The sequence below is a fragment of the Quercus lobata genome, chromosome 2, assembly GCF_001633185.2.
Source record: "Quercus lobata isolate SW786 chromosome 2, ValleyOak3.0 Primary Assembly, whole genome shotgun sequence".
Lineage (NCBI taxonomy): Eukaryota > Viridiplantae > Streptophyta > Magnoliopsida > Fagales > Fagaceae > Quercus > Quercus lobata.
In genome coordinates, this window is record NC_044905.1 from 19201526 (window position 1) to 19229294 (window position 27769).

The 27769-nt window shown below is 37.4% G+C and overlaps 1 pseudogene; it reads right to left on the bottom strand.

Moving 5' to 3' along the window:
* Nucleotides 1–12013: 12013 nt before the first annotated feature.
* The window catches only part of LOC115960702, a 31365-nt pseudogene continuing 15609 nt past the window's right edge, over nucleotides 12014–27769 (bottom strand).

Consider the following 27769-nt stretch of genomic DNA (forward strand, 5'->3'; position numbering starts at 1 on the left):
CATAAAATACTTAAAGCAAAGTATTTCGTAGGAAGCACTTTTATGGAGGCAAACTTGGGTTGAAGACCCTTCTATGTATGGAGAAGTCTGATGGCAGTAAGGGAAGTTCTTGAAAGGGGGTCTCGTTGGATTGTTGGAAATGGGAAGGTCAAGATGTGGAGGGATAGATGGCTCCCAACCCCATATACCTTCAAAGCAGTCAGCCTGAGGAGTTAGACATAAGAAATGGACAGGGTGGAGCAGCTAATAGATAGGGGAGAGGTTCATAGGATGCTGATTTGGTGAGGAGCAATTTCTTAGCACATGAAGCAGAAGTTATTTTAGCCATCCCCATTAGTCCCACACTCCCTGAGGATTCGCTGGTTTGGGCATGGACAAGGAATGACTCTTTCACTGTCAGAAGTGCCTATGAGGTGGCATACAATTTCCTTAAGGAAGGAAAAAATGCAAGATGATTGGGGGGGGGGGGGGAAGCTCTGACAGAACAAAGATGAGGGAATTCTGGAAGTTCATTTGGAAGTTGGAATGCCCAAATAAGGTAAAATAGTTTTTTTGGAAAGCCTACAAAACATTCTACCAACCAACTCTCGGCTTGCATTAAGGAAAATCACAATGGATGATAGTTGTGGATTGTGTGGTCTGTGTGAAACCTTGGGTCATGTTCTTTGGGGTTGTAAGTTTGCTTTAGAGGTGTGGAAAATTGTGGGACTGCCAATAAAGGCTAGGGACCAACTTTAGTGCCCGAGGGAGTTCATTGACGTGGTGTGGAGGCTGAAGGAGGATGAGAGTGTCCAGGACTGGGAAAGGTATGCAGCCACGGCATGGAAAATTTGGAATAATAGAAATGCTATCAAGCATGAAGGACATTGTAAACAGCCTAAGCAAGTTGCGGAGGAGGCCTGTAACCATACTGAGGAATGCAGACAATGTAATACTACTACCCTAATTTGAATCCCTACTCGAGCTACCAAGGGCTGGATGGTATAAAGTTAATGTGGATGGAGCTATTTTCTCAGATTCAGGTAGCTGTGGTGTTGGAGTTGTAATAAAAAATGAGAAGGGCCAACTCATGGGCAGGGACGGAACCAGGACTTGAAGTTAGGGGGGCAGTTCTGTTGCTAGTTATGTGCGACAGCTCCGGCCTTTGACTCTACTACTTTATCACTAAGACTTTTTGTTTAAAACTTTTTAAATGGCCAAGTTGTTTGTTTTGGGTAAAATAAATTGATTGGACTTAATTTTTTTTAGCTTTATTATTGGCAATTTTTGTTGTTGGGCTAATTTTTTTGGACTTGTATATTTTGTTTTAAATTTAATCTATTAATTTTTATGGCCTTTAAAAGGTGGAAAATGATAAAATTACAATTTTTTTACAAATTGCTAATGTGGTGAGTGATTATTGATAAGTAAAAAGTAATGCAAGTGTGCGAACTAATAAGAATCTGCTACCTTAATAGTTTGTAAAAATGTTGTAAAAAAGTGTGTGACTATAACATTACTCTTAAAAAAATTGATGGCATTATTAAGAGGGGGGGTGGGAAATGTAATTTTATTGAACAAAATTGCTAAAAGTAGTACCTATTAATATACTAATATATTTTTTTTAAACAAAAAAAATTTAGGGGGGGCCATTGCCCTGCCTAGTCAATATATAGATCCATCCCTGCTCATGGGTGCACTAAGCAAAAGAATTAAGCTCCCTTTAGGGCCTTTAGAGGTTGAGGCAAAGGCTATGGAGGAAGGCATTCAGCTGGCAAGAGATCTAAGCCTCAAGGAGATCATCATTGAAGGAGACGCAAAGCAGGTGGTGATGGCCATTTCTGATACAGTTTATGCCCTAATCTCGATCAGTAAGGTGATAGAGGGAATAAGATTCTAGTTGCTACACTTTAAAGCCTAGACGGCCTCTCATGTAGGTAGAAATGGAAATATGGTTACGTACCAGTTAGCCAAGCATGCTATGTTTGAGGATGAATTTATTATTTGGGTGGAGGATATCCCTCCCATTGTATCAAATCAGGTTCTTATGGATTTAATCTCTATGGATAGTTGTCCAAATCAATGAAATGGTAGTCGGTGTTTGTTATCAAAAAGAAAAGAAAAAGATTTTAATGTTTTGACTTTTGAGAATATGTTTAATAGGCCCAAAGTGGGGCCTATTAGTCCTTTTCTAGGAGAATGAACAACCATAAGCCCATCAAAGTGGGGCCTATTAGTTTGTTTTTTTAGGAGGCGTGCTAGGGCCCCGAACCATGTGGCTCACAAGTGAGCATTGTCAGGACTTTTTAAGTCTCCGATGGTTGAATAAGAGATTCGAGGTTCAATTACCGCTTACATCAGAAACTGATTGGTGTCTTGATTTGATGATAAAGAACTGTCATTAGAAGCAGATGCCATAAATTAAAACTATTTCAAAAATTTTTTTTAACATTTATATTTTTCTAACTTTCAATTCAATTAAAAAAAAAAAAAGAAAAAAAAGAAGAAGAAGAAGAAGAAAACTAGACCAAGCTCCTACTCTATTTTTAAAGTATAATTCAAATATGGAATTATTAATATGAAATTATAATTATAAGATCACATTTATTTATATGAAATTATAATTCTAAGATCACATTTAGGGATAATTTGTGTTATTAGGATATAAGTATAAGTTGGAAAATTTTGTGCTATGAGAGATGGTCTTTTGAGTTTTGAACAATCTTAAACACCCGTTGAACCTAAACCTTCACCTATATATATCATGCACACTTTTCGGAGAGAAGGTAAACATCTCATATTCCTCAAGAGAGACTAAATACCATAAGAAATTTTTTTTAAAACCTCGTGCAAGATTATTTCTCTCAAATTACAACTACTAGTGAGCTCATTTGTGGATGAAGATCTATGAAAAAAAGGCCAGAGTTTTGAAGTCCCCATGGCAAAAGTCTAATAAGTTGTTAACTGGAGTTCCAATTCTGTCTAATCTATGAAATTATTCTAAGCATAAACTGATTGTAACAACTATTCATTAATTCAATAACTTGAGTCAATCTAGTTTTTTCAATTTATTAACTAACTTCATTCAAAAATTAAGTTATTAACATTTTGGAGTCAACTCTAACTCTAAAACCCAAAATATAGTTTTCTATGCTCAATTGATCATTACAAATTTTAGAAATTTATGGCTTAAAAAAGGTGTAATGTGTAACTCTTACACTATTAATTATTATGAAGCAAGAGCGTATGGTTTAATATATGGGTGAACCTAATCTGTGGGCCTATTAACTATACGGTGGACCATTTATTTTAACTAACCTATCACCTAAGCAACTAGCCCAAAGAAAGTATAACCCAACAATGAGCCCATAGCCTAGAAAGTTAGTGCTTAAGTCTATTACGACAATGTTTATAGTCCTAGCTTTATTTTTTTTTTTAAATTGTACCCATACATATTCCCAAGTTATACACTAATTAATTATGGGCCTATTAACTAAATAGTTGACCATTTATTTTAACTAACCTATCACCTAAACAACTAGCCCAAAGAAAATATAACCCAACAATGAGCCCATAGCCTAGAAAGTTAGTGCTTAAGTCTACTACGACAATGTTTATAGTCCTTGCTTTTTTTAATTGTACCTATTCATATTTTCGAATTATACACTAGTTAATTATTACGAAGCCAGAGCGCATGGTTTAATATATGAGTGAGTCTAATCTGTGGGCCTATTAACTAAACGGTGGACCATTTATTTTAACTAACCTATCACCTAAACAACTAGTCCAAAGAAAGTATAACCCATCAATGAGCCCATAGCCTAGAAAGTTAGTGCTTAAATCTATTATGGCAATGTTTATGGTCCAAGCTTATAGGCATTTAGAAGCCAAAAATTCATGCAAAAAATCAAGCAAAATAAATGAGAGGTGAGAGATATATACGCAGCATTTTCCGCTAAGCATCTAGCAATGGGTCTAGCAGCATCCATGGACGGTATGGCTGGTCATTTGCGGCGGCGGCTTGGAATTCTGATCGATTCGTATGGTGGCATTTGCTGGTTGCTATTTTGTGTTTGGAGATTTGGGGTTTGTTGCTTATGAAGGAAAGGTGTTTGAGTTTGGGTTTGGATGGGGATTTTGGGGATTTTTTTTTAAAATAACTATAAAATCTAAACTATTTTATTAGTTAGCCAAGGTTTGAAACTATTTTGGTATCTAACAAATCGAGTTCAATAGTGTCGATTTTGATGTATAAATCGAGTATATTGCACTCAATTTCCTATTGCACAGCAGCTGAGCTGGAAATCAATCCCAAAGAACTTGCTTTTTCTTCATAGAAATCAAGCCCAAAGGACTCGGTTTAGTTTAATGGAAACCGAGCCCTCTGAGCTCAATTTTAGTTCAGCCAGACCACTCAAAAACTGACTCAAACACACGGATTTTTTTTCTTCTTCTTCCTTTCCCTTTTTTCCTTAAAATGCTGTCCCACTCTCTGATCCGGTTTGCTTTCGCTATGTCAGAATCGACGTCGTCCACTGGAGCAGCTGCGAGAAAACCACACGTCCGATCTAATTTGCTTTCTCCGTGTTAGAATCGGCGTCCTCCACTGGAGTGGCTGCAAGAAAACCACACATTCGATCCAATTTGCTTTTGCTGCCTGGGTTTGGTCAGAATCGACGCCTGGGTTGGCATCGTTGCTTCTTTCTTCCACTGGAGCAGCGGCGAGAAACCACGTCTGATCCGATTTGATCCATCGCTTGAAGCTTTCGCCGCCTGGGTTTGGTCAGAATCGGCGCCTGGGTTGCTGGGCGTTGTTTCTTTCTTCTTCGTTGTTCATCTCTGCCTAATCCATCGTCTCGCTGTCTCTGCATTACTAAATTGAGTCCATTGGGCTCGGTTTCCATGAACAAAAACCGAGTCCAATAGACTCAATTTCTATGCTTAGAAACCGAGTCCAATGAACTCGGTTTCTATGCTTAGAAACCGAGTCCAATGGACTCGATTTCTGGCTGGCAAAATAATAAAATAACAACCTATAAATCGAGTCCTTTGGACTCGAATTTTTAGAAACCCAATTAGTTTGAAACGTTTCCTAACTAATGATATTGTTTGGGTTTTGTAGTTATTTTCTAAAAAATCTCGGGATTTTGGGTATGTGGCTTTATGCAGGAAAGGTGTTTGAGTTTGGGTTTGAATGGGGATTTTTGGTTTGGTTAGGATTTGGGGTTTTTCTTGTCTTTTGCCTTCCCTCAGGACTGAGATTTTCTACCAAGATATTGGAATCTCTCTCAGTGTTTTTGATGGCTTTAGAAAATTAAAAAAACAAAGAAATGTAGTGAAGATTTTAAGAGATGGAAAATATCAGGCAATAAATCTTAGTTGTGAAATCAAACGGAAATGAAGACGTGTTTTTTGAATTTGAAACAAGTCTCCATGTTTCAAATCCAAAACATGCTCCACTAGCTGTTTTGTTTGCTTTCATCCCACTAAACCCGCTGAAAAAGTGCAGTGAAAATAGTGACAAAATGGTACAGATGAGGGCACACACGGGGGACAAGGTTTTGGAGAGAGAATTCAATTTCCTGAATTTTGAAAAATTAACAGTTAAATTGCATATTTTTTTTTTTAATGTTTTTGTAGGCATATATATATATATATATATATATATATATTTAAGAGGAATTGAAATAAACAACACGATACAAAGTCACCGCCTCGCCAAAGGGGCAAGGCCAGCATTCGTAATTCTACTGTAGCGCATATCAGATACATCCATATTTACAATAGAAAGAATGTCAGAGTTGGGGGAAAAAATCAAAAACAACAAAATTCTCTGACATAATCGTGCCCCTTCTGGCAAGCGCGTCTGCACCCTTATTCCTTTACCAATACACATGCTCCACTCGCACGTGGTGGAATCTGCCCAGTAAGGATCTGCAGTGATCAAGAATAGGAGAAAAAGTTCTATTAGCACTGTTGTTAGAATTAAGCAATTCCGCATTCACTTTCGCATCCAATTCCACAACCAAGCTTTGGATACCAATGCTAGAAGCCAGCTTCAGCCCATCCCTCAATGCCCAAACCTTTGCCACAATGCTAGTAGCGTATCCAATTTCGTACAAATTAGATATTATTTACCCTAGATAAATATCTTTATTTTTATTTTTTGCATAATTTTTTACTAAAAAAAACTTAAAATTTGAAGAAAACCTTTATGGTCGCATACCAACTTGCCTCAAATCGCTGACCCCAGTCCATGTCTAGCGTTGGAAGTGTCTGTTCACTACATCACTATACAGATAATGGACGCCTTACCCCCTCTGATTTGTTTTGTCCTTTTTTTTTTTTTTTTTTTTTTTTTTTTTTTTTTTTTCCTGTTACTTATTATTGTCAATTTTCAGCAAATATCAACAACCAATCCACCCACTACATTTCCCAATATTAAAAAAAAAAAAAAAAAAAAAAAAAAAAAAAAAAAAAAAAAAAAAAAAAACCTTGATGTTTCATGATCCTGTTATAATCAAGGTCAAGTGTTTTAAGGACTGTTTGGAATTAACACTTACAAATTCTATCCACTCGCCTACTTCTTTAATACCAAGCAAGAAACTCGTCAAACAAATCCAATACTAAGAAATTAAATCCCAGCAAGATAATTGGTGGTTAGAGTACAGGTTAGATCCATCAAAATCCAAGAAAAACCAAAAGAGCACAAAGAAATCATGACTGCTGTATATACAAAAATTAAAAGAAATGAGTGATTGCATAAATTATTACTTCATAAGGGATGTTGACAAAATTTCAGAACATGTATTTAGAATACATAATGTAGAAAGAGAAAAAGAAGGGGGGGGGGGAGAGAGAGAGAGAGAGAAAACCAATGAAGGTGAAAATGGCAACTCCTTTGATGGAAGGCGAATGTATATTCTCAATAAGTAGGAATGGACTGATCAGCCTTGACAGCATATATGCATGGATTCCCCCCAGATACATTTAAATATTCTTTTAAAACCCTGAAAAATTGGAACTAAATAAATGACGGGGCATAGTACATTTAAACAAGGTTATTAAACCCGGACCGGACCGTACGGTCCGACCGGAAAACCGTTCAGATTCACGGTCCATTTAAGGTAAGGAACCGTTCCATGCGAAAAAAGCATGGAACCGTCCGGACCGCGGTCCGACCGTCCGGGTCTGTGAACCGTGACCGGTTCACACGGTTCGGACGGTTCCCTAATTTCAGCCTTTTTTTTTTTTTCCCCCTATACGGCGTCGTTCCACCTTTTTTTTTTTTTAACCCTCTCTCAAAAATCACTCTTAGCCTCACTCTGAAACCCTCTCTCAATCACTCTCAATCCTCACTCGTCTCTGCCTCTCTCAAAAATCACTCTCAATCCTCACTCTCTCAAGTCTTAATCACTCTCTCGTCTCTGCCTCTCCCTCGTCACCGTCGCACTGTTGCAGCTCAGCCCAGATTTCTTCCTCAATCCTCACTCTCTCAATCACTCTCTCCCTCGTCGCCGTCGCACTGTTGCAGCTCAGCCCAGATCTCTTCCTCACTCTCTCAAAGTCTCAATCACTCTCTCGTCTTTACCTCTCTCCCTCGTTGTCGTCGCAGCTCAACCCAGATCGCAGCTCACTCTCTCACGCTCATCTCTGCCTCTCTCCCTCGTCCCCGTCGCAGCTCACTCTGTGCCTCGTCGCCGTCGCCGTCGTTGGTACTTTAATCTGTTTTTTCTTTGTTAATATTTGCAAGTTGATTGTGGATGATGATATAGATTTGAAGTGTTGGTGTGTAAATTGATTTGGGTCAATTGAAAATTGATTGTGGATGATGATATAGATCTGAAGTGTTGGTGTATGTGAAGACAAGGCTTGTGATATTATTGTAATTGTGAAAATTGATTTGGGTCAATTGGTGTTTCTGTTTGCCAAAATTACTTTGTTGTGTCTGCAACTTCTTGCTGCATGTTTTTTTTTTGTATTTTTTATTGCTGTTGGTTTCAATAATATTTACATTATTCTCAAATCATTTGCCCCATTACTAAAAGCAATCTCAACATAATTGAAATCCCAGAATTAACATAGCATCTGAATATGCTAGATTTCAAATTTACTTAACTACAGCTATCAGACCACATATTAATAAAAAAATAAAAAGAGAAGAAGAAAAATGACCTTCAAGAATAGAACAGGTGGACCATGGACCTGTTTCAAAATGAGTTCAGTGATAGAACAGGCAGACGCCTTATAGTATCTTAACTAGCTTTTTCTTATGATGGTGTCCTGAAAACAATTGGCCCTAATGTCTCACATACTTGACAAGCACAATGAAGAAGAAATGACTAATCAAAATGTGAAACAAAAGTAAGCTAATAGCTAGTCAAAGTGAGAAGAAGCAAAAACAGTGTGAAACAAAAGTAAGCTAATAGCTAGTCAAAGTGAGAAGAAGCAAAAATAGTAATACAAGTACCAATGACTTGAAGAAACCCTGTGCTTTCCCAGATAAGAAGACATTATTCTCAGAAACCCTATGCCCAGCAATACAAGTTAATTATTTAGTTTTATTTATTATTATTATTTTTTTTTGGGTCTGTTGCATAATGAGTAGGTTCTGTGGAAAGTTGAAAAGGAAAAGTGAATGTGGGATTAGGATGTTTTAGGGATCAATTTTTGTATTATGGTTCAATTAACTTGTGGAAAGGATGTTACATTTGAAAAGTTTTTTTGTCTAGTGACTTGTTTCTTTCATGCATTTTTGATGGGAAGGAGTTTTTTTTGTCTAGTGTGTAACAATGTGTAATTGTGTACTGTATTTTTGTAAGTTTTATGTATTTTTTAGAAATAAGCTTTTCTAAATGAATTAGGCTATTTTAGTTAATTTTTCTATTTTTTTATTAATTTAATGTTTTTATATATATTTAAAATAATTATTAAATTAATTATGACGTCATCACGGTTCGACCCCGGTTCGACCTCGGTCCAACCTCAAAACCCTTGAACCTCTCCCTTTTACGGTTCAATGAACGGTCCGGGTCTGAAAACCTTGCATTTAAATAGTTTATTTCTACTTTATAGGCAGCATATCATAATCATATATATAAAAAAAATTAGCTAATGACCTTAAAGTAATGTCCTAATGTGTCCTGAATATATATGCAAGTAGAAATTAGGTGCTATAAAGCAATAAAATTGAAACCACGATTCCATTTTCATGAGGTGCCCAAAGAACTGAAAAAAGAATTTCATTCACAGTAAATGACTACAAAAGAAAAGGTTGTACCTGTGTCTGCAACCACTTGGCAACCTGTAATGATTGCATGCCATGGTGACACTGCAGTCTAAGACATGATTTGTTAGTACTCTATAAACAGATGCTGTTATGAAGCAAGCAAGGATTCACATTCAATGAACATGGACAACGAAAAGAACACGTAAACTTAAACTCATCCTTGGAATTGATCACACTGGGTTATTCCTTAAAAGATGAAAGTTGAGAAACTCATATGAAGCAATTTTAGAAGGGGTCATTACCCAGTGCTGATAATTATAAAAAAAAAAAAGTAAAATGAAGAAAATGGAAGTCTTTGCCGTTCGTTCACCAAAGGAAATAATACTCAATCCTCCAGGCTTGGAAGTTGGAACTGAGTGTGCATAAGTATGAGTCTTCCCACAATACAGGTAAACGTGAAAAGGGATATTTTTTTACCCTCAATGCATGAAATATTTTTCTAGAAATGTTCAATATAAACTTCTACTAACTGCAATACATGACAAGTTGAAAACAAGGAAAATTCCCAATCTGACTAACACTTCTATTTGTCAGTATTATATATAGAGGGATAATACCTTACATTCCATATGGACGTTCCAGTCTGAACGTGGGATCTGGAGGTTTTCCCAGGTTCAGACCAGAAATATCAAAAACCAAAAGGTCGTTTTCTGGGCCTTTTGACTAATGATCTATCTCTTTCACTAAAAATTGAAGGATAAATTTTGTTATGTAATACCACAACTAGTATATTAATATATTAAAAAGACAATTACTTGAAAATGAGCTACAAACTTATAGATATCAAGCATTACCTTACAGGTAGAAGTAATCAACATTGTTCATTGATTATCATAAACTATCACTATGTAAGAAAATGTATTAAAAATTTTGCGTTGACATGAATTTTAGATTCATAATGAGTTTGATTGAACTCTTTATTCCCCTCCCTTCTTTTGGACCTTCTGAATTGGCTTTAATTTTTAGCCTTGTCCATCAATGATTGTAAAAGGTGTTAACATTCAAGTGGTGCAATCTGAAACCTAGAAGTGAAGCATTTAGATCTCCACATTGGTACTCTCCACTACTATGCTATATACACCACTACAAAACATAGACCAGCACCTAGCAACGTTGCACACACCATGCACTGAGCCTTTTTCAGTCATGTTCGTTGAAGGCCCTCTGATATAGCATTGGTAATTTAATGGTCATAGGGTTTATTTCATATCTATTTTTGGAGCATTTAACATCAACCGATCTCCCAAAACTTCTAATATTTTTCTGTACCTACTCTTGCCCTGACCAAATATACATTCTGGCTTTATGCTCTCTTTTGCCTCCATAGGAATTAAAACATAAATATAGAAAGTTTCCAACTGGATCAACACCCATGATAACAGTCAATGACTGAAAAATCAAGATGTGAATCAGAAACCCATATAATAATAATAGAGACGCAAACAACCTAGCTAAAGCATCAGACTGCATAAATTTTGTATTTCTAAGCAATGGTGCAACTTCTTGAGAACGGGAGTAATCAGCTCTTCCTATTTCCATTCATTTCTTGATATTTCCTTTCCTTCTTTTTCATTCTTGAGTGGCATGAAGGAGGGAGATACTGGAGCAGAGGAAATAATAAACCCTCTCACTCTTCCTTTCTCATATTATCTTTTTTTATTAATTTTTTTTTAACCATATTTTATATTTTGACAAAGTCTAAAGCATAGCAAAATACCAAACCAATTTCTGATGAGACCATAGGGAATCAGGATAAAAGGAGTGGCGGCTACCTCACCTGCAGGACCAGTAGTGAGGCATCAAGTGCTACAACATAGAGCATCACTTCCTTGCAAGGACAAGAGGAAAAGTGCTACTCTACATACAAGAGTAGACATCATCCTCCACTTTTTATTGAAGAAATTGGAGGATATCTTTTGCATTCAATTATGAAAAGTCCGTATAGCCTTTTTGTATGTTATTATGTCCTACATAACTTCTCCCATCTGAACTACGGTGACATTTGTAAATAATCCAAACTACAGTGTCAGGATACCATAACTTTTTTGCATCTGAAAATGTCTACATACCATAACATAAGTATCCTTTTGAGGATCCAACTTGGTAGTTATCTCAGGTCCCCAGATTCCAAATTGTTGGAGAGGAAAAACCTGAAAACCTGGCAAAGAAGCTCGGGCCCTGTCAAAGAGAGGAGTCAGAGCAGTGAAAACACAAACACATGGCAAGCAAAATATTTATAGAGAGATAATATGCACTACCAAAGCCAAGTTATTGGAGGCCCTGCATGGGATGGAATGCCAGGTAGAACTATGAGAGTAACAGCAGAAGATGCACTGTTCTTTGTGAGCAAAACTGGAAGATTACTACAGTTCAAAGTAAGTTACAAGAACCATACCATAGGAGTGCATATATCGATTCAACTACTCAAAACTAATGAAAATAAATAATAATCAAAATAACAAATAAAATATTGACAATTCTTCCCCTATTTTGGTAGACCGCTCTTCAGAACATTAAAATAAATCCAAGAAATATACAAGGATATCAATTTATTATTTAATTCACATTTCTCATCCCATTTTGACCACATCACATACATAACCATGACATCTAGAGCAATCCTTCACCATAATTTAACCCAAAAAAAAGGTACTTTAAAGGAATAGGTTGCATAAGGACTTACTTAATAGAGCATTTTTGAAGATCTATATTAGCATCAGCAAACCTGTCATGAGATGGAGAATATCATGCAGCACATAATTTAAGTTCTGGGTGAGACTTATTCAGTTTTGATAAAAGCTTATCACATGAAATGCTTGCTTCTTTTGATGCTTCTAAGAACAATCCGGCAGAATCTCCATAACATCAAGAACTTCTGACATATCACAAAGGCATGTCAAGATAGTAGAAATGATTTCTGAGTCAAGAACAACACCTTTATCTGCCATTTGAGGAAGTAAGTCAATGATTTCCTTGGTTTTTCCCTTTGAGGCAAAGCCCTTTAGTAAAGAATCATATACAAAGGTGTCTGGTGTAAAACCACTAGCTATCATTTTCTCAAAAACACTTTTAGCCTCATCCAATTGACCAAGTTTTGACAATCTACTTATCAATGAGGAAAAGGTCATATAATCAGAAGCTAAACCCATTCCAAGCATGTCCATTAGCAATTCCTTGGCAGATTGAAAATCTCCTGCTTTGAGAGCTCCATCAATTATTGTAGTAAATGATACAACATCTGGTCTATGAGTTGCATTTCTCAGTTCTTGAAATAGCCCCCTAGCTTGCCCCAAACTACCTTCCTTGCACAAGGATGCCATCAGTGTATTGTAATCTGTAAGGTTGAATTTAATCAACCATCTTTATTGGCTTTATTCCGTGCCAAATTTGCTTGTATTTCAACAATTAGTAACCCTGTATTTAGGTGGGATTGTTGTAAGGGTAGTGAGTGAGATAGAGTGTTGAAATGCTCAAGAGTGTGCAAGAAAACAGAGACTCGCGACTGGATCTCGTGGGTGACTCGCGGCTTCAAGCCGCCAGAAGATGCACACATGCCAGGTATGTTAGAAGTTGAAGCGTCATGCTAGCTGGAGCACTACAGGACAAAATAGGACAACTGGCCGTTCTGTTACCTCGCGGCTGGATCTCGCGACTCAGTCAAGCCGCGAGGCCAAGCTGCGTGTCATCCCTGTTTTGAAAAACCTGACTCTTCACATTCCATTCTCACCCCAGTATAAATACCCCTTATACCCATGAAAGAAAGAGAGTTTCCAGAGAGAATTTTGAGAGAGAAACCCTAGAGTAAGACAAGATTGATTTATCCACAATCTTCACATAAGAGACTCTTCAAATTCCTCAACTTTCTTCCTCTCCATTGTTAAATCCTTGAGAGGCTTTTTACCAAAACTTTTTCTCACCATATCCATTACTGTGAGAGGGCTGTTTGGTGTTCTGGGAAGCAGTTAGGAAAGAAACAATTTCACATTGGTTGATGCTATGGTCAAGTAGCGGAATCTGGGAAGCTAGAAAAGAAATAGGTTCGGCGCAACCTTATTGGAGCAAGAAGCTTGGAGGGTTTAGGTACACTGGGTAGATTAGGTTTGGAAGGTCTATTACTGTTCATGTATCCCAACTACATTTTCTAGTGGATTACTTACCGCTTGGAGGGTGGCGGAGGAGAGGTTTTACGCTGAGGGCTTCGGTTTCCTCTCGATAACACATCGTGTATTGTCCTTGTGTTTGCATCTTCCTTCCCTTTATCTTTGCCTTTTTATTTTCTGCTGTGGATGTGATTTTAATTGGCTTAGATTGTTTACCAATTCTGTTTATAGCTTGTGTTCATTTTCTGCACACTAGTTGTTTGTCATAAAGCTTGAATTGGTTATTTTGTAATTGGGGGTCTAAACTTTCAAGGGTGTTTTATACACTATTTGAACTTTCAATTAGTATCAGAGCGGGTACACCTTTATTGGTTTCATTACCATAGTGTGATCTTTGACCCCTATTGAGATGAATCGGTCTTAATCCCTAAATGCACCTCCATATTTTGATGGTAGTAATTATGCTTTTTGGAAGGTTCACATGAGAGCATTTTTATGTTCCATTGATGAATCAGTTTGAGATGCTGTTGATGTAGGTTAGACCAGGCCTGAGGAAGCCAAATCCACATGGGATAAGGTAGCACTCACCACATCTATTGCTAACAGTAAAGCACTTAATGCAATTTTCTGTGGTGTGTCTCCAGATGAGTTTCATAGGATTTCTCACATTACCGTTGCCAAAGAAGCATGAGAGATATTGGAGACCACCTATAAAGGCACAAAGAAAGTGAAAGACACCAAGCTGCAGATGTTGACCACTCGGTTTGAGGAACTAAAAATGAGTGAGGATGAGTTCTTTGACTCTTTCTATAGCAAGCTGAATGAGGTGGTTGTCAGCAAGTTCAATTTGGGAGAGAAAACAAAGGATTCTAAAATAGTAAGGAAGATCCTTCGATCATTGCCGGAAAGTTTTCGTGCCAAAGTGACAGCGATTGAAGAGAGTAAGGACCTTGATGACATCAAAGTCCAAGAGCTGGTTGGTTCTCTTCAGTCTTATGAAATGTCACTGCCTAATCAACGAAAGAGCAAATCTCTTGCTCTTAAGACCATTAATGAAAAGTTAGAAGTCCATGACTCATCGGATGAAGATGTGGTTGACAAAGATGTTGCATACCCTGTGAAAAAATTCTGAAAATTCTTGAAATTCAAGAATAATGGCAAATTTGGTGATAAAGGGAAATTCCAAAGTTCAGGAAAGGAGAAAAGGGAATTCAAAAAGAAAGATGGAAAATAATCCCAATCTACACAAGGTGTCACTTGTTTTGAATGCAACGGGCATGGACACTTTAAGAAAGAATGTCCGAATTATTTGAAATTGAAAGGCAAGGTGTATGCCACGACACTGAGTGACTTGGATTCATCCAACTTAGATTCTAAGGAAAGCTGTGACGGAGAAGGGAATTATTCTGCTTTTATGACTATTGCCCATGTTGAATCTTCAGACGAGTTGAATTTACTTGTACAAGAACTTGGAGAACATAGTGATGAAGAATCATTGGGAGTTGTTGAAGAATCAGATGTTGAAGAAGATGAAAGCACAACCAATCTTCAAGAGAATTATAACTCACTTTTGGAGAAGTAGGGTGAGTACACAAGGGTGGCCAAAGCAGCTGTGAGAAAGATGAAGAAGGCAGATGAGGACTATAAAAGTCTCATAATTCGCTATAAGGAGGCCAAATGTGAGATAGAAACACTGAATGGTGAGTTGTCAGAAACTTACACAAAAGTGAGATTTCTTGAGCAAGAGGTTGTGCAAGCAAATGCTAAGATAGAGAGGGTCACTACCAAGAAGCTAGATGATGTTATTTCATCTCAAAAGAACTTTTCAGACAAATGAACTTTTCAGACAAATCCGGATTGGGATATACCGGAGGAAGTAGCTCATCTGGCAATATCACTAAAGAAGTGAAGTTTATAAAGGCCAAAGAGTCAGTTGAAGTTGGCCCTACTGCGGAGAAGCCCAAGATAGAGGAGAAGAGGAATGTGGAGAACCAACGGATGGTGAACAACCCCTGTAATCAATCTATGGGCAGGTCTGAATCCCGAACCAAGTCTCGTCCATGATCACAAAGAGGTCCTAGATCGAAACTATGTGTGTTGTCACTACGGACTTCAAGGGCATACTCGGCCAAATTGTCAAAAGCTGAGAGCAATGAATAGTGCAACTGCTCCAAGGTCACAAGGACCTAGAAATGACAGGAGAAATTGGGCTGGTGAACCATTAAGAGATCAAAGTGGTGATCTCGAAATGATGGACGTGATGAAGATGATTGGTGCTTTCACCAACTGCTTGGAAAGCTTCACACGAAGGATTGAAAGCCCTAACTCTCATACCCAGTCCTATAAGGAAATCACCCCAAATGCAAGTGACGTGTGCGTGAAAAGGGGTATTCATGCATAAGCATTACAACATGTCCATGTATCAATATTTCCTATGATTTGTGACTTTGTTTGGTTGTTTGCTTATTAATTGTGTTGGTTGAAATGTGTTTGTTTATTTTTGCATTTTATCATTTATTCCTTTTTTTTTTTTTTTTGATCAATCTTTTCCTTCTTATGTGTCAAAAATCCAAAAACCACATAAAAAGTAGAAAATCAAAAAGTTTGATCGACATTGTTGAGTTTTGTTTCAAAATTTGTTTTGCCTTGTACCTTTGTGCTAATGGCTTTGTGCATTTACGAGCGTAGCTTGTTCCTTTGTACTCTTATCACTGTGGAAGAAATCTTGAAATCTATGTGATTGTTGTAAATAGATCTTCAAACTTGTCATGAATGATTAGTGAATGGTTATTTTGATCTTGAGACATGCATAGACCTGTGCCTATATATCTTCCCATTCTTTATTTTTGTTTTTGCTAAAAAGAGCTCACTAAATGTAAATCTCCAAATGAAAAGAGATATTGAGCTGCAAAAGCCTGTTGCATATACTAGTATTCGACTAGGAAAAAGGGAAAGCGACCAAAAATTAAAGTGAATGATTATTCTAAAAGCCAAAGGCTATCTCATCAAGGTGAAATATCAAATATCACTCTCACAATGAGAGGTGATTGTCTCAAAATGATCAAAAAGATAAAATGTTATGATTGAAAGTGGAGTCAAATGTGAAGCTCCAAATTATGTAATCAAGTCTTGTGGGAGGTCATATATGCATACTTCTATAATTGAGATGGGTTACATGATCTAGTGCTAATTGTGTATGCCTTGGTTAAATTGATCATTGAAACTTCACATTAGACTAAGAACTATCTCATTGTTGGTACCCACACACAACACACAAGTTTATGTTCAATGAATGCCATATTCATTTGTGTGATTATACTTGATAAAATGTGTTTTCACATGCTCAATCTTTGTTGATTCAAACACAAAAAGATTTTTGAGTGTTTTAGTTGTTTATGGAAAGTATTTTGTTTTCTCAAAATCTGAAATTTTCAAAAAACAGTGTTGCCCTGTTTTGGCGACTCAGTCGCGGGTCAGTCAAGTCGCGTGCCACAATCGTGAGCTCGCGGGTCTTTTTTGGTGATTTGTTTGCGAATGGAAGGTCCAGTCGCGAGGGGTACACAAAGATTTTCGCGGCTCAGCTCGCGACTCCCTCGCGAGTGAGACTTCCAGTCGCGAAAAACACTTAGCAATTTTTCAAAACTTTTGGCTTAACGTGTTTTGGCGGGTGAAACTGGCGACTGTCTGGCGACTTACCTCAGTTGTGAAAATCGCGTGGTTTGCAAAAAGAAGCTCATTTTCAACACTGTTCTCAAAAAGGGTCTTAATTTGCTTTTCTTGCATCCTGTGATTGTTCATTTTCTAGTCTCACCTTCAATATTTCAACACCACCGTGGTAAACTCCAAAATCTTCCACAATTTTCTCAATCTTCAAGGAAAGGTATGGGTTTTGTCCTCTACTCTTTATTTTTCATAGTTATTGCCATTTACCTCATGGATTTATCTTTTGACTATGTTTGGATATTTGATTGTCTGGTGTCTCCTTTGTGTGATTTTCGGTGGTTATTCTCTAATCTATCCTATATTGTGACAACATTGGGTCATTATTGTCTCTCATTGTCATTTTCTGGACATTCCCATCTAGTTCTTAGGGTTTTTTTCATTATCCATATTTTGAAACTAACCCACTGCTAATAATATCTCTTGGATTGTGTTCTTTCTTTTCTTCTATTGCATGATGTAGATTGGAAATGTCTCCATTCAAGAGAGCAGCTGTGAAAGGAGGTAGTTCCAAAGGAAAGGAACCTGTCATTGATGTCGATGACTACTCACCTCAAACAAAAAGGACTCGTTCTTCATCAGGAGTGTTCGATCCCAACAAGTTCAGATCCTATGCTGCCTTTCAGACTCATGAGACTTATTTCTGAAATACTACACCATTACTGGAAAGACCTGTTGACCAATCGTCACTTCATGACACTGACATTCCAAAATGGTTTGCCCACAAGGATTGGAATTACCTTCTCTCTGATCTGGATGAAGCTTATGAGAATTTGGTAAAGGAATTTTATGCCAATGCAATTGTGGAAGGAGAAGAACTCAAGTGCTGGGTTAGGAGAAAGAGTTTTTTAGTCTCTCCTGCATATTTGGCAGAGATCCTTCACATCAACCAGCCAATGCTTAAACACTCACAGGTTTATGATGATCTATGTCCAGATGAGGAACTTCTTAAGGATGGTCTTGGACAAGACTTGGAATTCTCATCCAACGGAAACTCAGTCAGCGTTTCCTCACTTCCTCCGAAACTGAGAGTGCTTACAATAGTGATGTTTCACAACTTGTACCCCCTATCTAGCACTAGGTATATGAACCTCGGACATGCCTTGTTTCTTCATGACCTAATCTTTGATGTAGAGATTGACATCTGTGCTCATATCTTTCATGTTCTGCGCAAAACGGTTCTACGAACTAAGTCACGAATATGTGTTCCTTTTTGCTGTCTCATTTCTAGGATCTTGAAGCTCAAAGGAATTCACCCATCAGTAGATGAATTTCCCTGCCCAAAACTGAGTCCAATTAACATGCGTACATTCAACGCAAGCATTGGTCATAGTCGGAAGAGAGTCAAACCGGAACCTTCCACATCTCACAGTAGTTCGCATTTTAGCACTTTCTCCCTTGACGAAAAACTCGACAACATTGTGACATCTGTCCACGAGTTGAGTACCAAGATGTTCGGACTCACATCTACTCTACACCATCATAGCACTCAGTGGGATATGAAGTTTACCTCCCTACAAACTCAATTGGATCAGATTCAGATGAAGCTAGAAGAGGATATGTAGCTATTCCATGACAAAAAGGGGGAGATGATGTCATAAGGGGAATACAATGAAAGGGGGAGTGATAGCTTGATCAGAGGGGGAGAAAATTACCTAAGGGGGAGTTTTCAGCAAGCAGTTTCAATATTTTATTTTAAGTTGTTTTTCACTATATAATGTTGTTTGTACCCATGTTGCTTTTGTAAGCTTTTAGGGTTTATGTTCATTATCTATAAGTTTTATGGTCTGTACCATGCTTTATGCAGCCTTTATACTTTGTTAAATCAGTACTTCTAACTAAATGTCATGCATTTTCTTGTTAAGTACTGTCACTCTTGTGCCCTTGTAGGATTGTTTCTAGCTGCATATACTTAGTGTATTATGCATTGGTTGAGTGCTGGGCATGCAAGTGACTTGCATTGAGCTTGTTAGCTTGTATGTCCAAGTGTTCATTCCAAGTGTGAATGAGCATTGTGGTCACTACCTTGTAGTGATTACTTATTTGATTAAGCCATGGTTTGTTTCTTTACTCCATCTTTGCTTGATCACATTATGCCTGCTTCATATGCATTTCATATTTTTCTGCATACAATGATCATGGTGTATTGTTGTGTTTCAGGAGATTCATGTTCATATGATTCAAGTGCTTCACAGTTTCTAGAGTTAGGTGTGAATGAGTTTTGTTCAACTGTTCCCAACTCACATGTTAAGTCTAGAGTCTGTTTTAGGGTTTTGTCACGGAATAGCTAAAGGGGGGGATTGTAAGGTTGAATTTAATCAACCATCTTGTTGGCTTTATTCCGTGCCAAATTTGCTTGTATTTCAGCAATTAGTAATCCTGTATTTAGGTGGGATTGTTGTAAGGGTAGTGAGTGAGATAGAGTGTTGAAATGCTCAAGAGTGTGCAAGAAAACAGAAACTCGCGACTGGATCTCGCGGGTGACTCGCGGCTTCAAGCCGCCAGAAGATGCACACGTGCCAGGCATGCCAGAAGTTGAAGCATCATGCTAACTGGAGCACTACAGGACAAAATAGGACAACTGACTGTTTTGTTATCTCGCGGTTTGATCTCGTGACTCAGTCAAGCCGTGAGTCAGCCTTGTTTTGAAAAACCTGACTCTTCACATTCCATTCTCACCCCAGTATAAATACCCCTTATACCCATGAAAGAAAGAGAGCTTCTAGAGAAAATTTTGAGAGAGAAACCCTAGAGTAAAACAAGATTGATTCATCCACAATCTTCACATAAGAGACTCTTCAAATTCCTCAACTCTCTTCCTCTCCATTGTTAAATCCTTGAGAGGCTTTTTACCAAAACATTTTCTCACCATATCCATTATTGTGAGAGGGTTGTTTGGTGTTCTGAGGAGTAGTTAAGAAGGAACCAATTTCACATTGGTTGATGCTATGGTCAAGTAGTGGAATCCGGGAAGCTAGAAAAGAAATAGGTTCGGCGCAACCTCATTGGAGCAAGACGCTTGGAGGGCTTAGGTACACTGGGTAGATTAGGCTTGGAGAGTCTATTGCTATTCATGTATCCCAACTACATTTTCTAGTGGATTACTTACCGTTTGGAGGGCGGCGGAGAGGTTTTACGCCGAGGGCTTCGATTTCCTCTTCGATAACACATTGTGTGTTGTCCTTGTGTTTGTATCTTCCTTCCCTTTATCTTTGCCTTTTATTTTCTGCTGTGGATGTGATTTTAATTGGCTTAGATTGTTTACCAATTCTGTTTATAGCTTGTGTTCATTTTTCGCACACTAGTTGTTTGTCACAAAGCTTGAATTTGTTATTTTGTAATTGGGGGTCTAAACGTTCAAGGGTGTTTTATACACTATTTGAACTTTCATAATCAATCACCATAGGACTAAGCTCACAAGCTTTCATTTTACTAAAAGTCCTTTAGCAAAACTAAGCATATGCATTTTGCAGAACCCATTAATCATAATACTATAGGTAGTCGAGTTTGGAGCAAATCCCAAGTTCAGTACATGTTTCCAGAGTTCCAAGGTGTCGTCAATTATTCCTGCCTTCAGATACCCCCCCAATCAAGAAATTATAAGTTACCATGCTACCTGAGATCCCCCTTTCAACCATCATATGATATACCTCCACAGCCCCATCAAGGAAGCCTTCCTTATAGAATCCTTGGATTAATGAGTTAAATATCGTAACATCTGGTTCAACAAAGTTCTCATCCTTCAACATTAACTCCAAAAGTTTCATTGCCTCATCAATCTGCCCATCAGCACAAAGACCTACCAGCAATGTATTGTAAGTAACCACATCCGGCTTCTTCCCCTTCTTAGTCATCATTTCCAGTATCTTAAAAGCATCTCCAACCCCACCCTCCTTGCATAGTCCATTAATTATAACATTATATGTTACAGTATTAAGCTCTACACCCTTCTTAAGCATCAAATCCAACAAGTCCATGGCTTGTGTAGCTCTCCCATCTTTGCAAAGCCCATCAATTAACCCTATATAAGTAACAACATCTGGGCGAATTCCATGTTTTGTCATGTCATTCAGCATTGCAGTTGTTTAGAAATTTAGACCTCGGTTGATAGAATTAACAAGTTTTAAACCCAAGTTGTTAATTAGATTTATTATGAATAAATCTTGATAAAACTAACTAACATCAATATCATGCACAACGGAATAGTAAATAAGACAAGATATGATGACTCAGGAAACCAAATGAAACAAACTAGTTTCATAGTAAAAAACTTGGGAGGAAATCTTTCCGAAAAGCAATCCATTATAATAAAGAGAAATTTCAGATCTAGAACAAAACCTTTGTCCCTAGACTCTATAATCCTTGTAGATGAACTTACAACAGAAATCTTCTACTGCTTCAGAATCTCTGAACTCTTCAATATATGAACGCCACACTTTTTGTACGGATCCTAGTACGTGACAAACCAATGATGCACGGCCCCCAGTACATGACTAAGACACCAACTTGAAGAAGATGTTGGCTGTAAAGTTCTTCACTTCATCAACAATGAAGATCAAGAAGCACTTGGCTACAAAACCGTAAGGCACAATGACGCAGTTGCTTCTTTCAGAGAGAATAAGGCATCGGTCACCTTTTGCATGTATTCTCCTTGTATTCTCTTATGTGATGGCTTTTAAAATAAGCCTTATATATATCTAGGGTTGTGAGAAAAGAAACCCTACACATACATGTCAGCATGGGCCGAAAATCAGATCTGAAAATTTTGATTTCGTAATTTTCGATAAATACAGCTGTCAAACTTTAATGAATCAATACTTCTTCACTTGTTTCTTGGACAGATTTGCATGGCTTCAATACTAGATTTGAACTCTTGTTCCTTGAAGTACTAAACACATCCTAGATCTATCCAAATACAAGTGAAATGCGTTTTGTCAAAAGGATTAGCAAATTCTAAATGACACATGTTTATAACAAGTTCCACATATGTTCTAACAATCTCCCCCTTTGGCAATTTGTGACAAAACCACAACAAACAAATGAAATATGAGAGAAGTTATAAATCACTCAACTCATAATAAATTGTTGAATACAATAAAATCTAATCCTAACACAAACTCTTGAAAAAATTTGTAAGAAGAGAGTTCATGGTGTGATAGACTTTGACAACCTATATTTCTAAAACAATTTAAATAGAACTCATCAAGGCATCTTAGTGTGAAATAGAAATAAAAGTTTACATACAATAAAGAAATATGTGCATAAAGAGAGAAAGGAAACAACACATGTAGAGGTAGGTGAAGAAGACGTACATTATCATATATATATATATATATATCAAAGATAAGCACAATGTATGTAAACATGGTCACAAGACCGGTGTACAAGAAGCTAAAAGAAGCTCCTAAAACAACAAGGAGGTAAACACTCCCCCTAACAAGATGAAACACAACTCCCCCTTACAAAGACATGTATTTCTCCCCTTAACATGTAGAATCTTAAAAAGAAACCACATATTCTCCACAATTTCTCCCCCTATTTTTTATAATTGACAAAGGATAAAAGAAGCTAGAAAGCTTCACCCGAGAAACATAAAGATGATCAAGGATGATCAAGGAGGCACAAGGAATTCATATAAATGCATGAATGTAATGAAACAAGATGCTATGGATGACAAGATAAAAGAAAGATGCAAAACATGTGAAAAACAATGCATGTAAGAGGATCTCGACAGATCGAGAAGTTGTCGAGTAGCTATCGAGCAAAATCCAACCTTGATTGAATAGCTATTGAGCAGACAAAAAGTTTCTCGATGGATTGAGAATGCGTTAACTTCTGTCGAGAAAGGAAGATCAAGAGGCTTGATAGATAGCTTAGGTGTCGAGAAGCCGTTGAGATATGTAAAAACAGTTTTTCAAAGAAGAGAAAAACACAGAAATGAATGCAATCAAGCATACTACTCAGTCAAAGATCCAATCAACATTTTAAGCTCTCAAAAACATCTCTTAACAAAAAAATGTCAAGCATTTAGATCCAAAACACACACACACACTAAACAAGTCTAACAAATTTTATATTTCAAAAACAAGTCAAGATAGTTTAGTGAGCATACATTAACACGTGTATTCTTTGTGATGACCAAATTATATTATACCTGCATATTTATTAAGAGTAGCAAAGAATATTGCATGTTGTGTGTGAAAAACATCGCAAGATTGCATAAGTGTCTACATGTTATGATGATTTGAGATATGAGAAAATCACTTTAACTCACACACAATCATAACTGCTTGATGGGGATTATCATCTTCAAGGTACATCCTATAACTCCCACATCTCTTAAAAGACACGCTTGCAATCATATATAAAACATTTTGATTCTTTTTGCTTTTGTTTTTCTTTGCATATTTTCTTTTGTAAAGCATATCATGCATGGGCATATAAGAGAGAGAAAATAGATACCCAATAATGTTAAGCTTTTGATTGCACTTTTACTATGCTAAAGCATATAGATGTCATTGAAATGATTGGTGGGCAACAGTGGTGAGATGGTTATTTATGCCTTTCTCTTAGGATTTTCTAGTTCTTCCCGTCAAAAAGAGTAATACGAATGTTAAGTACAAGAGATTAAATCTTACACATCACAAACACGAGCCACAAATCTCACTTGCTTGGTTGTGCATAGAGATGCTCATCTAAGTTACAAAAGATACAAAGTTTAGAAAACTTTATTTCAATGGCCATCCAAAGTACACAAGTACCAATGTACACAAACACACGCTATTTTTGTATTTTTATGATTTATGATTTTTCTCCTTTTATTTTTATTTTGAAAACAAAACAAAACAAAATAAAAACTAAACAACCAAACAAAAACAGAAGAACAACATGAAAGTATGAAGAAAAGATGCATATGCATGAAAGCATGATTCCAAAGCAGATAAGAAATCAAGCAAAGAGAGTCCTACTATAGATAGAAAGAATTAAAGTAGAGGACAGATAGAAAAGACAATTAAGTCTTAGGTTTCTTTCTCACCCACACAGCATGAGTCTTTGGCTGTGAAGATGAAAATGCACGTGTCCTAGTATGTCTACTAAAGGAGATAGAAGAATTCGAATTCTCCTAAAATTGAGTTAAAAAGCTTAAAACTTTTAATAACTCTCCAAAAAACGGTGTAGATCCTTGAGAGGAGACTTGTGACCATTGGACACTTGCTTTTGAAGATACAACTTAAAGCAATTAGGACGAATGTGTCCAGAAACACCACAATGGTGACAAACATGAGGTCTAACAAAGGATTTAGAATTAGAGAAATCAGTTATAGATTTCATACCTTTATCACCTTTCTCAGATTGGGGCACAAAGACAATCTTTGATCTAGAAGCCGTGGAAGAGGAGGGGCTGGAGGAAACAGCATATCCTAAGCCAGTCTTATCAGAACTAGGCTTTTGAGCACTTAAGACCTCATCAAGCTTTGTGCCGGGGGTGGAAAAGTTTTCCTTTTGACAAATGAGATTTATGCTGGGTTGGGGGCCTAAACCGAAACTCGACGATGGGCTTGAAGCACGGCTCAAAGGTTATCGGTGAAGTTTTTGAAGAATTCACCTTATTTTATACCTTGGGCCTAGGATGGGACTGACAAGGGTTATGAGATGGCCTAAAAACACTTCCTACAACAGACACGTCAGCACAATAAAAAGCATACTACAATAAAGAAATAACCCAGCAGTAAAATATTTCAGCAGTAAAGTATCCCTACGGTAAAGTATACCAGCGGTAAAATGAAACAGAGCAGAATAAACCTTCAGCTGTTAGCTATTTCACAGATTAAGGAAAGTATCTATATCTTCAAACTCATCATCCATTGGCTTTGGAGAAGAGTCTTCTAATACAATAATATGAGAGAAAAACTCTATAGTAACTGTCACGTCATAACCTTCAATAGTAAATGAATAAACAAATATCATAGGTTCCATCATAGCAAGTAATGAGGAAACTTAGTGTGAGATGAAGGGAGGGAGAGAGATTCTAGCTAGCGCAACAAGATCGTTATGATGCCAGGGCATGCTCATGAATATAGTATATGTAGTGAGTAGTGAGGGCCATCTGTGGGTAGTATGCGTAGTGAGAGAGAGTGTTCAGTAAAGTTGCTGGAGCTTTCTGCTAGGGATAGATAAGTGTTTATAGGTAGAGGTATGAGGGGTATTTATGAGCTAGGAGCTGGAGAACTTAGTTTCTAAGCTTGAAGATAAGAACTTAGTGACTCAGAACTTTGCCAGAGCTTAGAGATGGCTAAACAGAGAAGTTAAGGAAGAAATCTTTTCTTTTAGTGTGTGTTGGAGTGTTGGTGGAGAGCTTCTATTTATAATTGAGTTTTAAGGGGTGTTAGCAAATAATCTCTACTAAATCAACCTCAATCTTTAGAAAATCCTTAGAAAATCATTTCCTAAGATTTTGACCAAGAGTGGTAAGCTTAGCCTTTAGACAGTTCTTGTTGTTTCTGGTAATAATAGCTGGAATTCTGACTCGGTGTTAAATGCTGATTGTCCTCAACTAATGGGATTAGAGCATGTATTAGGCTAATAATCTTGGTCTTGTTGCTGCTAGGATTAGAGCTCCCTAGAGCAGATTGTATCACCCCAAGCCAGGTGTCAATCTTGGAGCCCTTTGCTGGTAACTCTGTTGGAGATCCCTTTGGTGCTCTCCAAACCACATTTCCCTAAGTTTCCCCATTTAGGGTTTATGTGCTTGGTCCATGAACCAGAGAGTACATGTTTTTGGCATGATAATGAACTGATTTCAAGTTGTTCCAGAAGCTTTCATGGCCTGGTTATGGCTGTCCTTAGTCCTTGACCGAATGGGTTGGAGAAGAAAGGAAAGACAACTGGCTAAAGCTTCCCAGCCTTATTTAATGTCATCCTAGCTTTGTGTCACATGAGAAATGATGGAATTCAGCTTGGCAAGGAAGGGTTTAACCCCTGCTGGACACGTGTCCTCTTCTAATCTGATTGGACAAGCTGGAACTGATTGGCAATGGGCCCCAGCTGTCAGGTTGTGCTGAAGCTTGACTGGACAACTCACGTGAGCTTCAGCTGCTAGGATTCGAATGTGAACTGGGCTGGCTCAGTTGGGCTTTGTAGTTGAGCTTCTTTGGGCTTGGTCATCCCTACAAAAATGAATAGTTTTGCCATGGGTGATATACATGGGCTTTTATAAATTTTGAAAGAGAAGTATTTTTTAAGGGATGAGTTATTATATTTCCCATGAATTAGAGACTTTAGTATATGTAAAATAGGTGCCAAAATAATATTGGGTTTTGTAAAATAGGTGCCAAAATAGCATTTGGGCTCTGTAAAATAGGTACCAAAATAATATTGGGTTTCGTAAAATAGGTGCCAAAATAGCATTTGGGCTTTGTAAAAATAGGCATTTGGGCTTTGTAAAATTAGGTGCCAAAATTATATTTGGACTTTGTAAGATTTTGCAAAAATATTTTCGTGTAGCAACGAGCTTTAGAAGTGCCATGTAGCAATGGGCTTTTAGAGGTGCCGTGTAGCAACGGGCTTTTAAAATGCCGTGTAGCAACGTGCTTTTGGAGGTGCCATGTAGCAATGGGCTTTTAGAGTGCCGTGTAGCAACGGGCTTTTAGAGTGCCATGTAGCAACGGGCTTTATAAGAGATTTTTGTTGGGCTTTTTGGGTTTTGCTTACAAGTTAAATGATTTTGGGCTTTTTTTTTAGAGATAGTGTAATTTTGTGGGCCAATTCGGTTGTAATGTGATAAGCATTTTTGTGGAAAGCCCAAGTTGGATAATATGTAGGATATAATGGGTAGTATTTGTGAGAGGGTCCAAGGTAATTTATGGGGCTTATATAGGGAATATTTGTGGGAGCCCAATAATATGGAGAATATTTGGGTAATATGTGGGAAATATTTATGTGGGCTCAAAATAGTTTATGGGCTTGCGTGGGTATTATATTTTAGTGAGTGAGCTAATGACATTAGGGCCCAAAAATTTGTACCTCAACACTTTGCATTAGACATCTTTTCTATTTGAATTCTAGCTTGACTAAGCTCTACCTCAAGATTCTTGACTTTCTCATTATGAGGTGTTCTCCACAATAAGAGTCTCAACCAACCTTTTAGTCTCATCTAATTTGACTAATAGATCAGCTTTTTTAGTTTTTACCTCATTAAGTTATTTTCTACATTGATAAGAAGTCTTTTCAGATTTTATAAATTCAATGCATAGCTTATCATAAGCTTCCTGAAGGGTCACCTTCTTGGGTACTTCATTATCAGAAGAATCTTCACTGTTACTAGCACTTTCCACAATTCGCTTGTCAGTTGTGGCAGCAAAAGCTATAAAGTGTCCACATTCATTTACATACTCATCAGAAGAGTCGTTCTCAATATCACTCCAGGTTGCAACCAACCCTTTACTTTTTGAATTCTTGGTCTTTTCGTTCATAAGAGAGTTTGGGCACTCTATCCTCATATGACCAAAACCTTTGCACTCATGGCATTGGATGAGGGGTTTCTCACTCTTACCCTTCCTAGAGGATTTAGATTTCCTAAGAGGTTTGTCTTTATCCTTTTTCCTAAATTGAAGAAGCTTGATAATCTCATTAGCTATGAAGGTTAGATCCTCATCCTCATCATCATCTTCATCTTTGCTTT